Genomic DNA, 16,780 nt, shown 5'->3' with positions numbered 1-16,780 from the left:
GACCTGCAGCTGTACACTGGTCTTACCTACAGGCTGGCTGTGATGGCTCAGAAAGGCAGCCGCTCAGAACTCACTGCTCGCTCCCAGATAGATAGTGTTAGAAGCTGCTTTTTTGTCTTCGTTATTTTTTAAAAAGAGGCTTCAGTACTGACTTAGTAATGGTTTTACAGGATGGAATGAAGGCCCCCCCCTCCCCCCCGTTTTCACATTTACTCACACACAGTACCCTGGGAGTGAGTGTGGCTAGCACCCTGGGGCCCCGGTAGAGTCTGTCAGGCTTTCATCATCCGGACAGAGGACAGAGGAGCTGGGGAAAGGAGGCCAACCGAATACCGGATGTTTGCAACCCCTGGCGTCACCATCATCCATTGTCTTCAGGTATCTATGGAAACCCCTGAATACTGATGTGCTCCACTGTCCTGAAACAAATGGACTCAAAAGTCCCCTTTCTGCCGGCCAGGTGATAAAGTGATTGCCCAGGGCTCAGGGTCCATCCACATCCTCATCTCCGTCATCCGAGGGCTTGAAGTGCCAGAGCTTGACCTCTAGCTTCCTGCAGACAGAGCCAAGCCCTTCCCCCACCTCCTTCCCCAGCAGCGTTATAATCCGCTCTCAGCCTTCCCCCTCTCCACCCCTCCACCTACCGGACCTGCCCCTCTCTCCACTTTCTCCAGCCTCTTAGCTTTCACCTGTGGCTTTTAAAAATTATTATGAAATTAAATACATTTTTTAAAAATTTGGAATAATTGTGGATTTGCAGAAAAGTTGCAAAGATAGTTCCAATGGTTCTTTTTTAAATATGTTTTTATTGATTTCAGAAAGTGGAAGGGAGTGGGACAGAGAAATAGAAACATCAAGGATGAGAGAGAATCATCATTGGCTGCCTCCTGCATGCCCCCCATTGGGGATCGAGCCAGCAACCGGGACCTGTGTCCTGACCTGGATTTGAACCACAACCTCCTGGTTCATAGGTCAGCGCTTAACCATTGAGCCATACTGCTGGGCCCAATAGTTCTTGTGTGTTCCTCTCCCATGGCCATGGTACATCGGTCAAAACCCAGAAGCCAACACTGGGACTTGACAGCTAAATTTCAAGCTTAATTTGGAGTTTGCTGGTTTTCCCAATAATGTCCTTGTCTGGTCCCATTCAGGAGCTCATGCGGGGTCTGAGGCTGCATGTAGGTGTAGCTCATTTCTCATGCAGGCCCTGGATCATCCTGCCAGCCTGTACTCTCCACCCCAGGCCCTAGGGAGAAAAGACACCCTTGATAGTAGTTCTCCATTATCTTGAATGCCTTTGGGTGAAATGATGAAAATGGCCAAAGGGCATCCATTTGACATTCTACCCAACCACCTGAGACACTGGCCTTCCCCCATCCTTTAGAGCAGTGGTTTTCAACCTTCCTAATGCCGCGACCCTTTAATACAGTTCCTCATGTTGTGGTGACCCCCAATTTCATTGTTACAAATTGAACATAATTAAAGCATAGCGATTAATCACAAAAACAATATGTAATTATATGTGTTTTCCGATGGTCTTAGGCGACCCCTGTGAAAGGGTCGTTCGACCCCCAAAGGGGTCACGACCCACAGGTTGAGAACTGCTGCTTTAGAGGTACCCACTGGCCTCCTTATTTCTACAGTTGCCTCACTATCAAGATTCTAAGTATTAGTCATTCATTATTTAGTATAAACTGCAGGCTTTGCTGCCGTGCTGCACATTACTGAGATGTGAAGATGGGGAGTTCTCTGGGACAGGAATCATCTAGAATCTCGAGTAATAGTAGGAATTAAAGCCTCTTTGAAAATTCCATTAATTAAAGAAAGTCCCCTCCTTTTTAAAAAATATATATATATGATGAAAATGGCCAAAGGGCATATATATATATATATATATATATATATATATATATATATATATATATTAAGAGAAGTAAGCTTTATTTCCTTGTTTCTCAAATAGAGTTGGCTGAGCTGGTTGCTTTTTGGTAATTAATCAGAGACCAAATCCCATATCCTCGTCCGACTCCTCCGACTCTTCCTTTGCTTCAACCTTGGGTGGAGCTGCAGCAGCAGCAGGAGCAGCAGTGGTGGCAGCGGCCACAGGGGCAGCAGCCACAGAAGCAGATGGATCAAGCCAAGAAGGCCTTGACCTTTTCAGCAAGTGGGAAGGTGTAATCAGTCTCCACAGACAAAGCCAGAACTCGCTTGTACCCATTGATGATAGAATGGGGTACTGACGCAACAGTTGGGTAACCAATCTGAAGGCATACGCTGGCAACATTGCGGACAGCCTCCAGGAAGCGGGAATGCAGAGTTTCCTCTGTGATGTCAAGCACTTTCAGGTTGTAGATGCTGCCATTGTCAAACACCTGCTGGATGGTCAGCCCAAAGGAGAAGTGGGAGATGTTCAGCATGTTCAGCAGTGTGGCTGCGCTGGCTCCCACTTTGTCTCCAGTCTTAATCAGCTGTGCATCACTCAGGATTTCAGCGGTGCCCCTGGAGATTTTAGTGGTGATGCCTAGAGCCTGGAAGAAGGAGGTCTTCTCTGGCCCCAGACCAGTGTTCTGGGCTGGCACAGTGACTTCACGCGGGGCAATGGCACCAGCACGGGCAGCAGCTGGCACCTGATTGGCCAGCAGCATGTCCCTGATCTCAGTGAGGTCCTCCTTGGTGAACACAATGCCCACATTCCCCGGATATGAGGCAGCAGTTTCTCCAGAGCTGGGTTGTTCTCCAGGTGTCCTCGGATGGCCTTGCGCATCATGGTGTTCTTGCCCATCAGCACCACAACCTTCCCGCAGAGGGACCTGCGGATCTGCTGCCTCTGCTTGGAGCCCACATTGTCTGCTCCACAATGAAGCATTTTGGATAATCATCCAGAAGTTGGATGATCTTAAGGAAGTAGTTGGACTTCCAGGTCGCCCCCTCTTCCCTGGGCATCACAGTGGTGCGTCAGGGATTGCCATGCAGGGTTTAAAGACGATGTCACTCCCACGAGGAAGCCTGGCAAGAGGAAGCTAAATATATTTTTATTGATTTCAGAGAAGAAGGGAGAGGGAGAGAGAGAAACACCACTGATGAGAATCATTGATTGGCTGCCTCCTGCACGCCCCCTACTGGAGATTGAGCCCACAAGTCAGGCATGTGCCCTTGACTGGAATCGAACCTGGGACCCTTCAGCCTGCAGGCCCACACTTTATCCACTGAGCCAAACCAGCTAGGGCACTCCTTTTTTTTTTTTAATTTAAATTCTTTATTGTTAAAAATATTACATAAGTTTCCCTTTTCCCCCATTGACCTCTCCCCAGCCACTCCCAACCCCCAGCACATGCCCTCACCCCCTGCTGTCTGGGTCCATTGATTATGCTCATATGCATGCATACAAGTCCTTTGTTTGATCTCTTACCCCCCACCTGCTTTCTCTCTTAGGTTGGATGGTCTATTCAATGCTGCTATGACTCTAGCTCTATTTTTGTTCATCAGTTTATGTTGTTCATCCCCCACTCCTGTGGCCCTTTTGTACCCCCAGGATACCTGGAATAGCATTTTGAAGCGTCTACCCCAGAATCTTCCCATTAGCTGTGTATCATGATGCCCACCCTCCACATTCTTCCCCTAACCCCACAGCTGAGGTGCTGACACTGGACATCATTTGAGACACACATCTGTGCAGCATTGAGAGGCTGGCAAGATGCATTCTTTACTGTAGAAAACTAGAGAGAAGCTCTCTGTACGAAAATCTTACTGAGGCCAGGCCCTCCTTCAAGGCCCCTCTCCCAGCACTCTGGTGCCTTTGTCCAACTGCCCAAAGGTCACTGGGTTTCACTCAGAAAACCAAAACCAACCCTTGGGCAAGGGATGCAGAAATCAAAATGTTAGGATTTCTATTGCCGGAGATCTGCTCAAACTTTCCTGCTTTTTCCTCCTCCTGCCCGAGGTTGAGGGTAGAGGGGCGCTAAGTTCTTCAGATCCTGGCCCAGGCTGGTTGATCTGCCATTCTCTATTGGAGAATAGCCTGGTGCCTCACTTGGTCATGTGGTTTATGGCAATCTTTCCAGGTAAGGAACGAAGGTTACTTTCCTGAGAGATGGCCTGAGAAGGACCTCAAGACACCCATGGGAACCTCAAAAACTTGAGGACTGCGCCCCAAATCTGCAGGTATTGCAGGCAAGCCTGATGGCAGCTAGGTGGCTCAGCTTCTTTGCCCTGAGGGGCTCATTAAAGCTTGATCATGAGATTCCAGCAAAACAGATTTTAAAAGAGCCTAGACAGTCAGTTACTGCTCTTGTTGTGTTCATGCAAACACTCAGGCCAAGTTAAAACTAGACTTAGTGCAATAAGTGAATTGGTCTTTAATAAGAATGGAGGTGACTTTGGGGAGAGAAATTATATTTCAACAGACTTTATAGTACACAATTGTCAGTGGATTCCAATTAATTATTTCAACATTTCATCTTTCACCTATGAATAAACTGAAGCCCAAATCTGTCTAGTTTTCTTGAATGCTAGCTACAACTCTCCAGACTAATACTTGCTTTTCTCCCATCTTTTGCCTTGGAATCATTGAACACTAAAATGCTTGTACTGTCTCTCTATATAAAACCCTAATATGCAAATAGACCGAATGGCGGAACAATCGAACCACTGGTCACTATAATATGTGCTGACCACCAAGGGGCACATGTGGAACATGGTGGGCATCGGCAGCAGGTGGCAGAACATGGAACATGGTGGGTTTTTGCCATAGAGGGATGGTGGAGTAGGTGAGCAGGGGTGCCAGACCACGGCGGGGTGCTGGTCGCTGTCATCAGGGTGAATCTCTGGTGGTTACTGAAAATTCTTTGCTCCTGTGCACCGCAGTCCCACCCTGGTGCTCACACCTGCTGGCGGTGCCGGCCCTGCTCGCACCCGCTGCTGGTGCCAGAGCCTCCACTTGCACCCACTGCCAGCGCCCAGCGCTGGCCCCAAATGCTCAGTGCCATCAGCAGGTGCGAGTGGTGGCTGCTGGTCCCGATCACCGCTGAGGGCTTCTCCACCTCTGCCTGCTCCTGAGGGGCGATCAGGGCAGGCAGCTGCCTCTCACACCTGCTGCTGGCGACAGCCCCTCTCACACTTGCTGTTGGCATCGGAGCCGCTGCTTGCACCGCTGCCTGTGCACGGCACTGGTCCCAACTGCCCCTGAGGGCTTCTCCACCTCCCCCTGCTCCTGAGAGGCAATTGGGGCAGCAGAGGTGATGGTGTCTGCCCCATTCACACCCGCTGCTGGTGCCGGCCCCAATCGCTCTGCGCCATCAGTGGTGGCGGCAGGAGCAGGGCTGCTGGTAGACAGGGGACCAGAGGCTGTGGCGAGACGGGTCAGGCAGGGGCTGGAGGATGGGCTGAGACCCTGTGCCCACTGCAGCCTCATGGCCCAAAGTTCCTTTCAAGGTGCACAAATTTGTGCACTGGGCCCCTAGTTCGTTATAATTTTTAAGTTTGTCTCCACCAGGTTACAAGCCCTGCTTGCACACAGGGAATACCACCTCTAAATACCATCGCCACCTCCTTCCGTGCTCAGGCCTCATCGTCCTTCTGACAGAGAACAAGGATTTCCTGGCTCTGAAGAAAAACGTTACCCCCTTTATTGTGAGATTTGCTTAGTCCTTTTCCAGTAAGGAGTTACTTCAACAGTGGATGTAAAGTCCTAGTCCTTACTTTTCACATATGAACCTCATTGCTGACACACTGGGGAGACCAGAATGAAAAGATAGATCTTTCAATAGTGAGGACACACATAAGACCGAAGTTGTTTGTACTTTTCCCGGGCTCTGGGTACTGACCAGTCCAGAGCTCTAGGTACTGGATGAACTCTCCCAGTCCTCAGCCTAGAGGCCCTTCTTTTTCAACTCCTTTGGGAAACTCAATGGGTACTTCAAAAACATTGAAACCATTTCAGATACTTTCAATCATGGGTTAGTACATGCTTCCCCACATATGGAGCAGGATGGGTGCCTGGAAGGACCACGCTGGTAAGTGCTCACAGTCCAGTGCGTCAGTTCTGTTAGTGGGCGCACACTGACAGGTTTTCTCACCCTAGACCTCATCATGCCAGTAAGTGCAACTAGTCCGGCAGATCCTCTTTTGTGGTTGCACACAAAGAGGCACTCTCTCACATCCCTCATCTAGGAGGGGGATGCCCCAAACAGAGAAGGGAGGATCACAGAGGGTGGTGGACATCCTTTTGTGTGTTTTCTTACAGATGGGAAGCACTTTGTCCACACCCCGTGCAGTTAGCCCTTTGGGCTGTATTCTTAAACAGTGGGATGCATTCGACCTTCAGACCCTTATGAAGAAACACTGGATTTATTTTTTTGTACCCAAACATGGCCTCAGTATCAACTGGAAAATAGAGAGATATGGCCCCATAGGGAAGTATTAACTACTATACCTTTTTGCAATCAAATCTTTTCCATATGGGAGAAGGGAAGTAGTTTAAGGTCTCGTATATCCAGGCTTTCTTTACTTTAAGAAACAATAAAAATTATGTCAGCAATGCAATATTGAACCCTAGTTCTTGACAGCCTTGTCCCAAAAACAATACCAGCGAGTCAAAAACCCCTAAGAAGATGACAGGGCCTAGTGGCCCACAGAATACACCTAAGCCATCTTGTCCTCCTTATAATGCAAGACTCCTGGAAGGACTAGTCCCACCAGGACCAAAGGGGACTCAGACACCCAGGCCCCTGAGTACCATCTGCCCTCTCCAGGCAATGGCAGGGGAATAGTTTTGACCCAGCCTGGTCCAGGTATCGTTTTCCATACAGGACTTACAGCAAATTAAAGAAATAATCCCATCTCTAAGAAGCTGGCTAGTCCTTTTTCTCAGCCCTTTGTTTAGCTATTTCTATTGCTTATCTTTGGACTTTATTAAACCTCCTAATACATTTTGTTTCTTCTCTCATAGAGGCTATAAAACTCCTAATGTAACCCCAGATGGAGTCAACTGCCTTTTACCATGGACCCCTAGACCGGCCTCCTCCAATGGGACGTGACAACTGCTCCCCCACAACGCCCACTGTCAGCAGGAAGTAGCCAGAGCAGTCGTCATCCCTGCTCCCAACAGCAGTTGGGGTCTCCTAATCGGAGGGGGAACTAAGAGGGTTAACTTGAACATAGGCAGATAGGGCAGGGGTCCAGGGGAAAACAAAGGCAGGTGGAACATACGCAGGGGCAGACATGGCAGTTTGAGCAGCCTAACCACAGGGACCACACAAGCAGAAATAATAAAATGTTTCTGGATTCAAAGCGGGAGGCATGGGAAAACAAGGGAGGGCCTGCAGCAACAATGTGTATGAACACATAGAAACAGAGAAAGTTCAGCACAGGAACAGAGAAAGTTCAGGTCCATTGCTGGGTAAAAACAAGTCAATCAGGTGATGACACAAGTAGACATGGAAGCAGGCTTGTGGCAAATATATACCTTTGTACTACAAGGCCTTAACAGGCAGCCCATTACTGGTTTAATAAGGGCCAAAGATGAGCAATAGAAATAGCTAAACAACCTCCCCTTGTGGGGAGTCTGAATCTTCTTGTAATAAATTTTCCACACTTTTGCTTAAATTTTCTGGTCTGCGTAGCTCATTCTTTGATGTCGCAAGACATGACCCCGGGAAAACACCTTGGCTCGCCATTCTGGTCATCATCTTGTTTCTTTTACATGTAACACTTACTCATGGTGAACGTCAGACCATCAGCGAAGCAGTTATATAACATGCTAATGACATACACATGATCAATCAGCCATATCCCCTAGGTTCAGTTCCCCCAAATGAGCCAGGATGGAACTACAGTAACCCAAATGGAATCTGGGCTAGGGATCATCTGTTAGGTTGTCTAATATATGGAATAAAGGCTAGCAAGAGTAGGCCTGTCAACTTCAATAAACTAGCCACCATTGACCGAGAGCAAACAGAAAACCCCAATGCCTTTGTAGAAAGGCTATGGGAGGCTCTTCTAAACTATGCAAACCTTACTCTGAATTCACCAGAAAAAAGATTTAATCGTGAAGGATCAGTTTTTAGCCCAAGCCACTCCTGATATTTGAATAAAGCTCCAAAAGCTAGGAATTGGACCGGGCACTCCCTTCACGGACATCCAGTAGGCCAGAGGATGCCTGACCAAGGGAGCACCTCCCCTCCCACTTTAAGTGGCTGCTGAAAATCTGGCCATTGGAGGTGGGAGTGCCCCAAGGGCCGGGGGGGTTCCGTGTCAGAATCCCAGCTCACGTTGGCCTTGAATTGAGGGGATTAGGCAGGTTTCTGAATCAATTATCATCATCAAAGGGACAGAGCTAAGGATAACCCTGGATGTGGCAGATAGGACCACACATTTTCTTTTAAATACAGGCGCCTCTTACTGTGTGCTTACCTCCTATTCGGACAGCTCTCTTCCAGGACTAGCCAAGTAATGGGAATAAATGGAATACCCAGAAAAATTTTACGCTGCCTTTATATTGTCTCTGGAGCTAAATTATATTCTCACATCAATTCCTAATAATGGTGAAAATGCCCCACTCCCCTCCTTGATATTTTAAACAAATTAGGCACCCAAATAACCTTACCTCGCCTCTGTTAGCATTATGCCCTGAAGAAAATCCCAGAACCTTCAAAAATGATCTAGACCTTAGAATAAACCCCCAGGTTAGGGCCTCTGAGATACCTGGGCAAGCCCAAACAACACATCCTATAATTATTAAAGTTAAAACCCCACCAGCTTCCCCAACCACAAACAGTGTCCCATCAGTCTGTTACCGGAAAGGGGACCTGGCCTTTGGCAGGTCTGCCTAGGGCCAGCCGGTAGTGTGTGGGCTCTTGACTTCATGCAGGAAAAATTTCTCAGCATGAGCCCAGGTGATTATGAGGGACCATTTATTAAAGGAGGGTTCCAGCAGAATATTACTCAGTTTTCTAGGTGTGCTCCTCCAGGGTCCTGGTCTCCACTGATTGGTCAGTGTCAGGTTAGGGCAGGGGTGGGCAAACTTTTTGACTCAAGGGCCACAATGGGTTCTTAAACTGGACCGGAGGGCCGGAACAAAAGCATGGATGGAGTGTTTGTGTGAACTGATATAAATTCAAAGTAAACATCATAACATAAAAGGGTATGGTCTTTTTTTTTTTTTAGTTTTATTCATTTCAAACGGGCCGGATCCGGCCCGCTGGCCGTAGTTTGCCCACGGCTGGGTTAGGAGGTTGTCGGTCAGTGAAGCCGGTCCTGGTGTTGCCAACCCCCAGGGTTCTGTCTGTTGCTTTTCTGGGTCTGGAGCTGAAACACAATCAAGGCCTCCATGTCATCTCTAGGAAGGTGACCTTCTGCACCTGCAGGAAGTGGGTCTGCCGGTTTGTTCAGCTGCTTCTCAGTTTCCCTGTTCCATGTGTCTGCTTACAGAAGCGAGAGAGGGACTATGCCCCTTAATTGTGAAATCCCTTCAACATGCGTTATTAACCCCCTGCACCTCACCCTGTAACACACCAATTTTGCCAGTCAAAAAGAAACATGGGGAACATAAATTAATTCAAGATCTATGAGTCATAGAAGAGGCCATAATCTCCATTCATGCTCTCATCCCCAGTCCATAGACAATCCTCAAAAAAATTTCCCCAAAGACCAAATGATTTTTGGCCTTAGATCTTAAGAATGCTTTCCTTTGCATTTCATTAGACTTATCTTGTCAATCTGTATTTGCCTTTGAATGAACCGATAAGCAACCTTACCTGGACAGTACTGCCCCTAGGCTTCTAGGACGGTCCCCACCTAATGGGCAGGTCTTCACAAAAGATTTAAAGAAATTCTCTCTTGAAGGGAGCTGGCAGGTGGCCAGGTCATTCAATGTCAACAATTTACTCATCTACTCCCCCACCAAAAAACCAGACCTTCAACATATAACTAAGACTCTAAATTTTCTTGCCAAAAGAGGATACAAACTAACCAGAGAAAAGACACAAACACTACAATGAATAAATGACTTAGAACTCACTCTCACCCCAGGAGAACAAAAATTATCTCCCAAAAGAAGACAGGCCATAGAACACATCCCAGATCCCAATACCCGAAAACAACTCCGAGCTTTCCCGGACTGATGGGATACTGTAGACCAGGGATCCCAGGGCATGGGAAAATAGCAAAGCCTCTATATCAGGCGCTCAAATCAGAGCCTGAGCAAATTCCTCTGCCCTAAAATGAGAAACAAAAACAGACGTTTGCCCAATTAAAGACAGCTCTAATAAAGGCGCCTGCTCTTGGGCAACCAAACCCCAAAACCCTTTCCAACTAAAAAACAGGGGGTAGCGGTAGGGATGCTAACCCAAAAGCTAGGGCCCATAAAACAACCTATTGGGAACCTCTCCAAAAACTTAGACTCCATGCCCCAGGGATGGCCTCACTGCCTTAAAATAATTATAGCAACAGCTCTGAAGTGGAGGAGGCCTCCAAAATTACTCTTAAACAAAAACCACCCTTTATTCCTCCCACCAGATAAACTCCTTTCCAAAACATAAGGGACCCTACTGACTTACAACAAAATACTAAAATACTAAATTTTAATATCTAAAAAACCCCAAGTCAGGATTAAGCACTACTCCATTCTAATTCCAACCACCTGAACACCCGCCCCGCAGGCGACAACGAGCCCCTCCATTCCTACAACAAAATTATCAATCAAACCTATGCCGGCAGGAGAGACTGGAAGGACCAACCACTAGACAATGTGGACGAGGTCCGGTTCTCTAATAAAAATAGTTTTGTCAGGAATGGGATGTCCTCTGCCGGCTACGCAATTGGCACATCTCAACAGGTCACCGAGGCCCGAGCCTTCCCTCCTGGGACTTCTGCCCAGCCAACTAAACTAATACCCCTAACAAAAGCCCTTAAATTAGGAAAAGGAAAAAGAATCAATATTCACATTGACTCTGAATATGCATTTCTAATACTTCATACTCAGGCCCACTACGTCAAAAGAAAGAAAAAGGCCTACCCGGTTTGCTCAGTGGATAGAGCATCGGCCTGAGGACCAATGGCTTCCAGGTTCGATTCCAGCCAAGGACACATACCTTGGTTGCAGGCTCCTCCCTGGACCAGGCCCTGGTGGGGCCTGGTGGGGGCACAGGCAACCAATCGATGTGTTTCTCTCACATCGATGTTTCTCTCTGTCTTTCCCTCTCTCATCCATGCTCTCAAAAAATCAATGAAAAAATATCCTCAGGATTAGTAAAAAGAAAACAACAACAACAACAACAAAAATAAAAATAAATAAATAAATACATAAAAAGAAAGAAAGAAAATACCTCATGACAAGGAATACCACCATCAAACATGGGCCTCCAATTCTTAAATTACTTTAAACTATAAACTTATCTCTCTCCCCACTAAAAAAAACAATTATACACTACAAGGGACATAAAAAAAAATAACACAAAGATACGTTTGCCAATATCACTACTAAAAGAGCGGTTTCTACTCAAGGTTCCCTTCTAGGGCAAGCATGTCAAACTCGGGCCGCGTGCCTCATTCATTTAAAGGAGGCATGTGGCCTGCCGGCTGTGAGTTTGACATACTTGTTAGGGCCTTTAATTCCAACGGGATGAGAGAAGGCCCCAACCCCTCAGTATAAACCAGGAGAAAATTAATTGGGTCAAACAACAATATATCCAAACCACTGAAAATGATGCCAGCAGGGAAATCTCACTCACCTTCCAAACCCTACAATGGAAAGTTATTAAAAAGTTACATGACTCTTGCCATTTTACACGGAATATGTTTTAAAAAGTCTGTCGATGTCTTTTTACTAAAAAGGGCCTAAGGAAAACCATCCGACAGGTTTGTCAGAAGTGTGCCCTGTGTGCCATAAATAAAGGAGGAGGGACCCAAGCCTCCTCCTTTAGAAAAACCGGCTCAAAGAGGACCCTACCCAGGGGAAGACTGGCAAATTGACTTCACTCAAACGCCCTCATGTCAAGGCCAAAACATATATATATATATTTCAGAGAGGAAGGGAGAGGGGAGAGAGATAGAAACATCAATGATAAGAGAGAATCATTGATTGGCTGCCTCCTGTAGGTCCCCTACTGGGGACCGAGCCCACAACCCAGGCATATGCCCTTGACCGGAGTCAAACCCGGGACCCTTCAGTCCACAGGCTGACGCTCTGTCCACTGAGCCAAACCGGCTAGGGCTACTCGTCTTTGTTGACACCTCTACCAGTTGGAGAGAAACTTTTCCCACCAGGACAAAAAGAACCCAGTAGGTAGTCAAAAATTTCTTACCAGAGATTATTCCTCAATGTGGACTACCCAGGTCATTACAAAGGCCTTCCTTTACTGTCCATATGACACAGGGAGTCTGCAAGGCTCCTGGGGTCCACTGGCACTTACACTCGGCCTGGAGGCCTGGATTCTCAGAAAAAACAGAAAAGTTAATCAGACTATTAAGAAAAACATTAGCACACTCTGCAAAACAACAACAATAACAACAAACAAACAAAATTGACTGCAAATCCTTCCTATCGCTCTTTTAAGGACTCCAGACAGCCCAGCTACTCAGCGCCAATGAAGCCCCTTTGAGACCCAATATGGGAGACCCTTCCTTTATTCTGACCTTCTATTTCATGGAAAAATAGCTACAGCCACCCATTATTTCAGATCACTAACCAAATTTCAACAAGCCTTACAAGAATATGGTCACCAATAAACCCCACAACTACTAATTCCTCTCTTGTGTATGAGCCTGGCTCCCAGATCCTCATTAAAACCTGGAGAGATGGATCTCCTGATTTGCAACTCCCACTCTTATCGAAGGGACTGTACCCTGTCTTGCTCTCCACTCATTCAACAACCAAAATACCCGAAATTGCCAGCTGAATACTACATCATTCAAAAATAAGACAAATGAACATATACATACTTTTAGTAATTATTACTTACTACTATCCATCTCTAACTATAATGTGACAAAATAATTCTCTCTACCTAACAACCCCCAAAACATTATCACAAATATCTAAATCCAATTATTAAATATGTCACTAACAACCCATTTCAGACACACAGGCTACTATATTAGGGCAACCTGCCGATCCTACTAATACCCTTCTAAGCTGCCTTATCAGGCTCCTTTATTCACCCGAAATACAGTTATTCAAGTTTCTGCAATCCCAAGTAACTCCACTCAACATTAACACTTTACACCCATAACCACCATCCTCTATGCTAATCTCTACACTAACTTTTCCTCCAATGGAATTTTTAATTATATAAAAAAAAACCTCATTATAGTTGGCTTCAGAGCAAAGTCTTATAGATCTATCTATCTATCTATCTACCAGTATCTATCAATCTATCTATCTAGCCATCTATCTATATAAATATGGCCCACAACAAAATGCTACCTGCTACTTCAAAAATAAAACATCATTTCAAAAAACCTATAATAAAAAAAAATTAATGCCAGACCAAATGCCAACAATTACACTGTAAAACTACTTAATGTTATCAATGACATCAGTATACAATGACACCACACAAAATCTAACAATAAATAAATATTACCAGATAGTCCACTCTTTAAAAACATCATTCTAAAAAATAACTATTCTGCCCTAACCGGTTAGGCTCAGTGGATAGAGAGTCAGCCTGCGGACTGAAAGGTCCCAGGTTCGATTCTGGTCAAGGGCATGTACCTTGGTTGCGGGCACATCCCCAGTTGGGGGTGTGCAAGAGGCAGCTGATCGATGTTTCTCTCTCATTGATGTTTTTAACTGTCTGTCCCTCTCCCTTCCTCTCTGTAAAAAAACAATAAAATATATTTTAAAAAATAAAAAATAACTATTCTAACTAGAACCACCATGCCTTACGCGCCATAACTATCCTAAAATCACTAAATCACTCTAATCTTAATTCCACATTAACTCAAAGCAAAACTAAATATTTATACTTAACCATATTCCTAGACAAAACTCCACAAGGGGGCATTGCTTTACAAAGCCTCAACCCTAAAAGTTCAGAATTCTAAACAATAAAATGTATTACCACCTCAACAAAAAAAAATCAAGTTTTTTAACCGTATACACAAACAAAAAAACATACAATTGGACTTACTAGTATAATTACCAATATTATAGCCTTAATCAGCAGCCATAAGACTTGCAGGTGGGATAACTTATAATACCATAACTACAAAAAATATAACTACATTCATAACTGTTATCACACATGAAACAGAAAAAAGTTTCCAACTATTTTCAAAATCTTTAGACTCACTAGCCAAAATAACATTAAATAACAGCATAATACTAAACTACTTACTGACATCAGAGCACCTGCCGGGACATAGGCGGGTTACATGAAATCCATTGGTGATAGACTAGAGAGGCGGGAGAAAGAAAGCAGGGAAACCCCTGGGATTGGATAAAAAGTAAAATGATAGAAAGGAAACAATGGAGTCCCAGATGCCCCCTGCCCTTTGCAAACCCCCAGCCCACATTGCCCCCATGGCCTGTAATCTGTAACCATAATACCCATTCTTATTCCTTTTGCCTTCTTCCCATGTAATCTTTGTCCTTGTACCCCATATAAGCAGCTGGCTTATGGGGAGGGGTAGAGCAGATTTTTGTGGACGACCTGCTGCTCTCCCAGGCTGCCGGCATTATTGGAACAAATGCTCAGATATGATTCAACCCTGTCTCTGCTGAATTGGCTCAAGTAGTGACAGGCAGCTCTACCCATTGGTTGCCAGCTTCATAATGACCTTGCGGGACCATGGAGGAGACGGGCCTGACTCTGATCAGAGTTCTGAGTCGCTCAGCACTTCAGGCCAGAATCTGAGCAACAGGACATCCTCCTGCCCTGAGTGAGTGTGGGACACTATCTGGGTGGGAAAGCCCACGATTCCTGCACCCCAGCCTGGCTGCTGTGCCTGCAGATGTGAGGGCAGAGCTTGGGAGGTTGATGAGGGGAAAGTGCTTAAAGCAGTGCCTGGCACAGGGCAATGGCTCTGCTGGTGCTGGGAGTTCAGGACGACGGGAGCCGCTTGTCTCATCCCTTGCCAAGCCCTCTCCCTGCTCTGGAGATACATTAATTCAGACCGATCTTCATTCTTTCCCCGGACACGCTGGGCTTGCAGAATACCCCTGCTTTATTTTGCAAATCAGAGAGCTGAGCACAAAGAAACTAAGCCTCTGTTTGTGGAGGCAGCAGAGCAGCCAGAACCAGGAGCTGCAACCGCCTGGGCCCCTGAGCCAGACTTGCTTAGGCTGCCAGGTCCCATCAGCCCTGGAAGTTTGGCGACTCCCACGGACCCTGAGCCCCTCCAGCCCCTCTGGCTCTCCTGCTCAGGTGCCACAATGGCTCAGTGACTGTCCTCCTGGTTCCCCGTGGCCACCCACACCTTCATTCCCACCTCCTTCTCCTCTGGGCAATGAGACCAACCCGAAGAAAGAACACACTTGTTCTTAGAAGCACTACGTGGTGTCGACAAAAAGAGGCCACATATTAACTCGACTAGCTCAGGGGAGGCCTGCGTGGCGGCCTTGCAAACTCAGAGACCTAAAGTATCCACAAAGGATGGTCTGAAACTACCTTTGATATTTTCTCTCAAATCCTTTAATCATGTGTTTTGTTTCTGTTTGAATTTTAAATTTTCTCCTTTTCATCTTGTACTTCTCTTAAAGCATTATTCATTGTTTGTGTCCTCTTGTCTTCCTTCTCCTTTAGTCTCATTTATGAAGTCACTTTTTCTTTTAACTTTAAGTCTTGGATTTGTCACCTCATTTTTGAGTTATAAAAATTGACTTATGGTGGTGTTGTTTTCCTGTTTTCTATCACGTTCTTAAACATGTTTAGCTTATTTTGAAATAGCATGTTACATTTTTTTCTTTCTTCATTTTTTTTTTTTTTAGTACATCCTTCTCAAGTGCTTTTATTCTCTGTAGGGATGTTATTCTGCTTATTCTTATTTTTCTTGTAGTAAATTTGTATGGGATTTGATGTTGATACTTTCCAGTTACTTTTATGTGAATCTCACGTTCATGAGCTTTTAGCAGGAGGCCTGGTACAGACGGTTTTTCTCATTTCATAGACACCCTCTTCTGTCGTGCTCACGTGATTTTAACACACGTGGTGACTGGCCTTCGGAGGTGCCTGCCTATGCCCTCCCCCACTTTTTCCCATACCCTCTCCCTCTTTCTCTATGGTCTCTGTCTTGCTCAACTCTGATCTCACTCCCAGCAGTTTTCCCTTCCTGTGGGGCTCTGTCCTGGAAGGAGGCCCTGGCTGGTCATTTTCAAGAGCTCACAGGGCTGCATTTCCAACCCCTTCACACATGACCAGGTCACCCCGTACTCAGTTGCTCTCATAGCAGCAGCCTCTCTGTCTGCTTCACATGCTGGTGTGAAACTGTCCTGCCACCATGCTGTCCAGGGCACACCTGTGGGTGCTCTGGGCCCCCTACACTCAGGCAGGTATATTACTTCCCCCTGCCCTGTCCACACAGACCCAACACCCCAAGGTCTGTGCCCGGCAGGGGTTCAGCCATACCCACCGGTACTTCAGGCTGTAGCTCCTAGTTTTGTTATAGATGTTATCTATGAATATTTTTCTTTTAAATGTTTATTTCTTAATTCATTTAAAATAGCAATAATAATCCTATTACATGTCAACATAAGCAACTTATTTTTTAAAAATGAAAAGTAACTATATTTCTGAAAGCACCACATTTAGTGAGATGACTGACATGTTTCTGCAAATGCCTT

At 45.9% G+C, this 16,780-nt stretch overlaps 1 pseudogene; it reads right to left on the bottom strand.

Annotated features, from left to right (window-relative positions):
* Nucleotides 1–1,932: 1,932 nt before the first annotated feature.
* On the bottom strand, nucleotides 1,933–12,404 carry LOC138996666 (large ribosomal subunit protein uL10 pseudogene; annotated as a pseudogene).
* Nucleotides 12,405–16,780: the final 4,376 nt, after the last annotated feature.

Source organism: Myotis yumanensis, unplaced genomic scaffold, assembly GCF_028538775.1.
Source record: "Myotis yumanensis isolate MYYU_CA2020_CCGP unplaced genomic scaffold, mMyoYum1.0.hap1 SCAF_18, whole genome shotgun sequence".
Taxonomy (NCBI): Eukaryota; Metazoa; Chordata; class Mammalia; order Chiroptera; family Vespertilionidae; genus Myotis; species Myotis yumanensis.
This window is presented reverse-complemented; position numbering and strand designations above follow the sequence as displayed.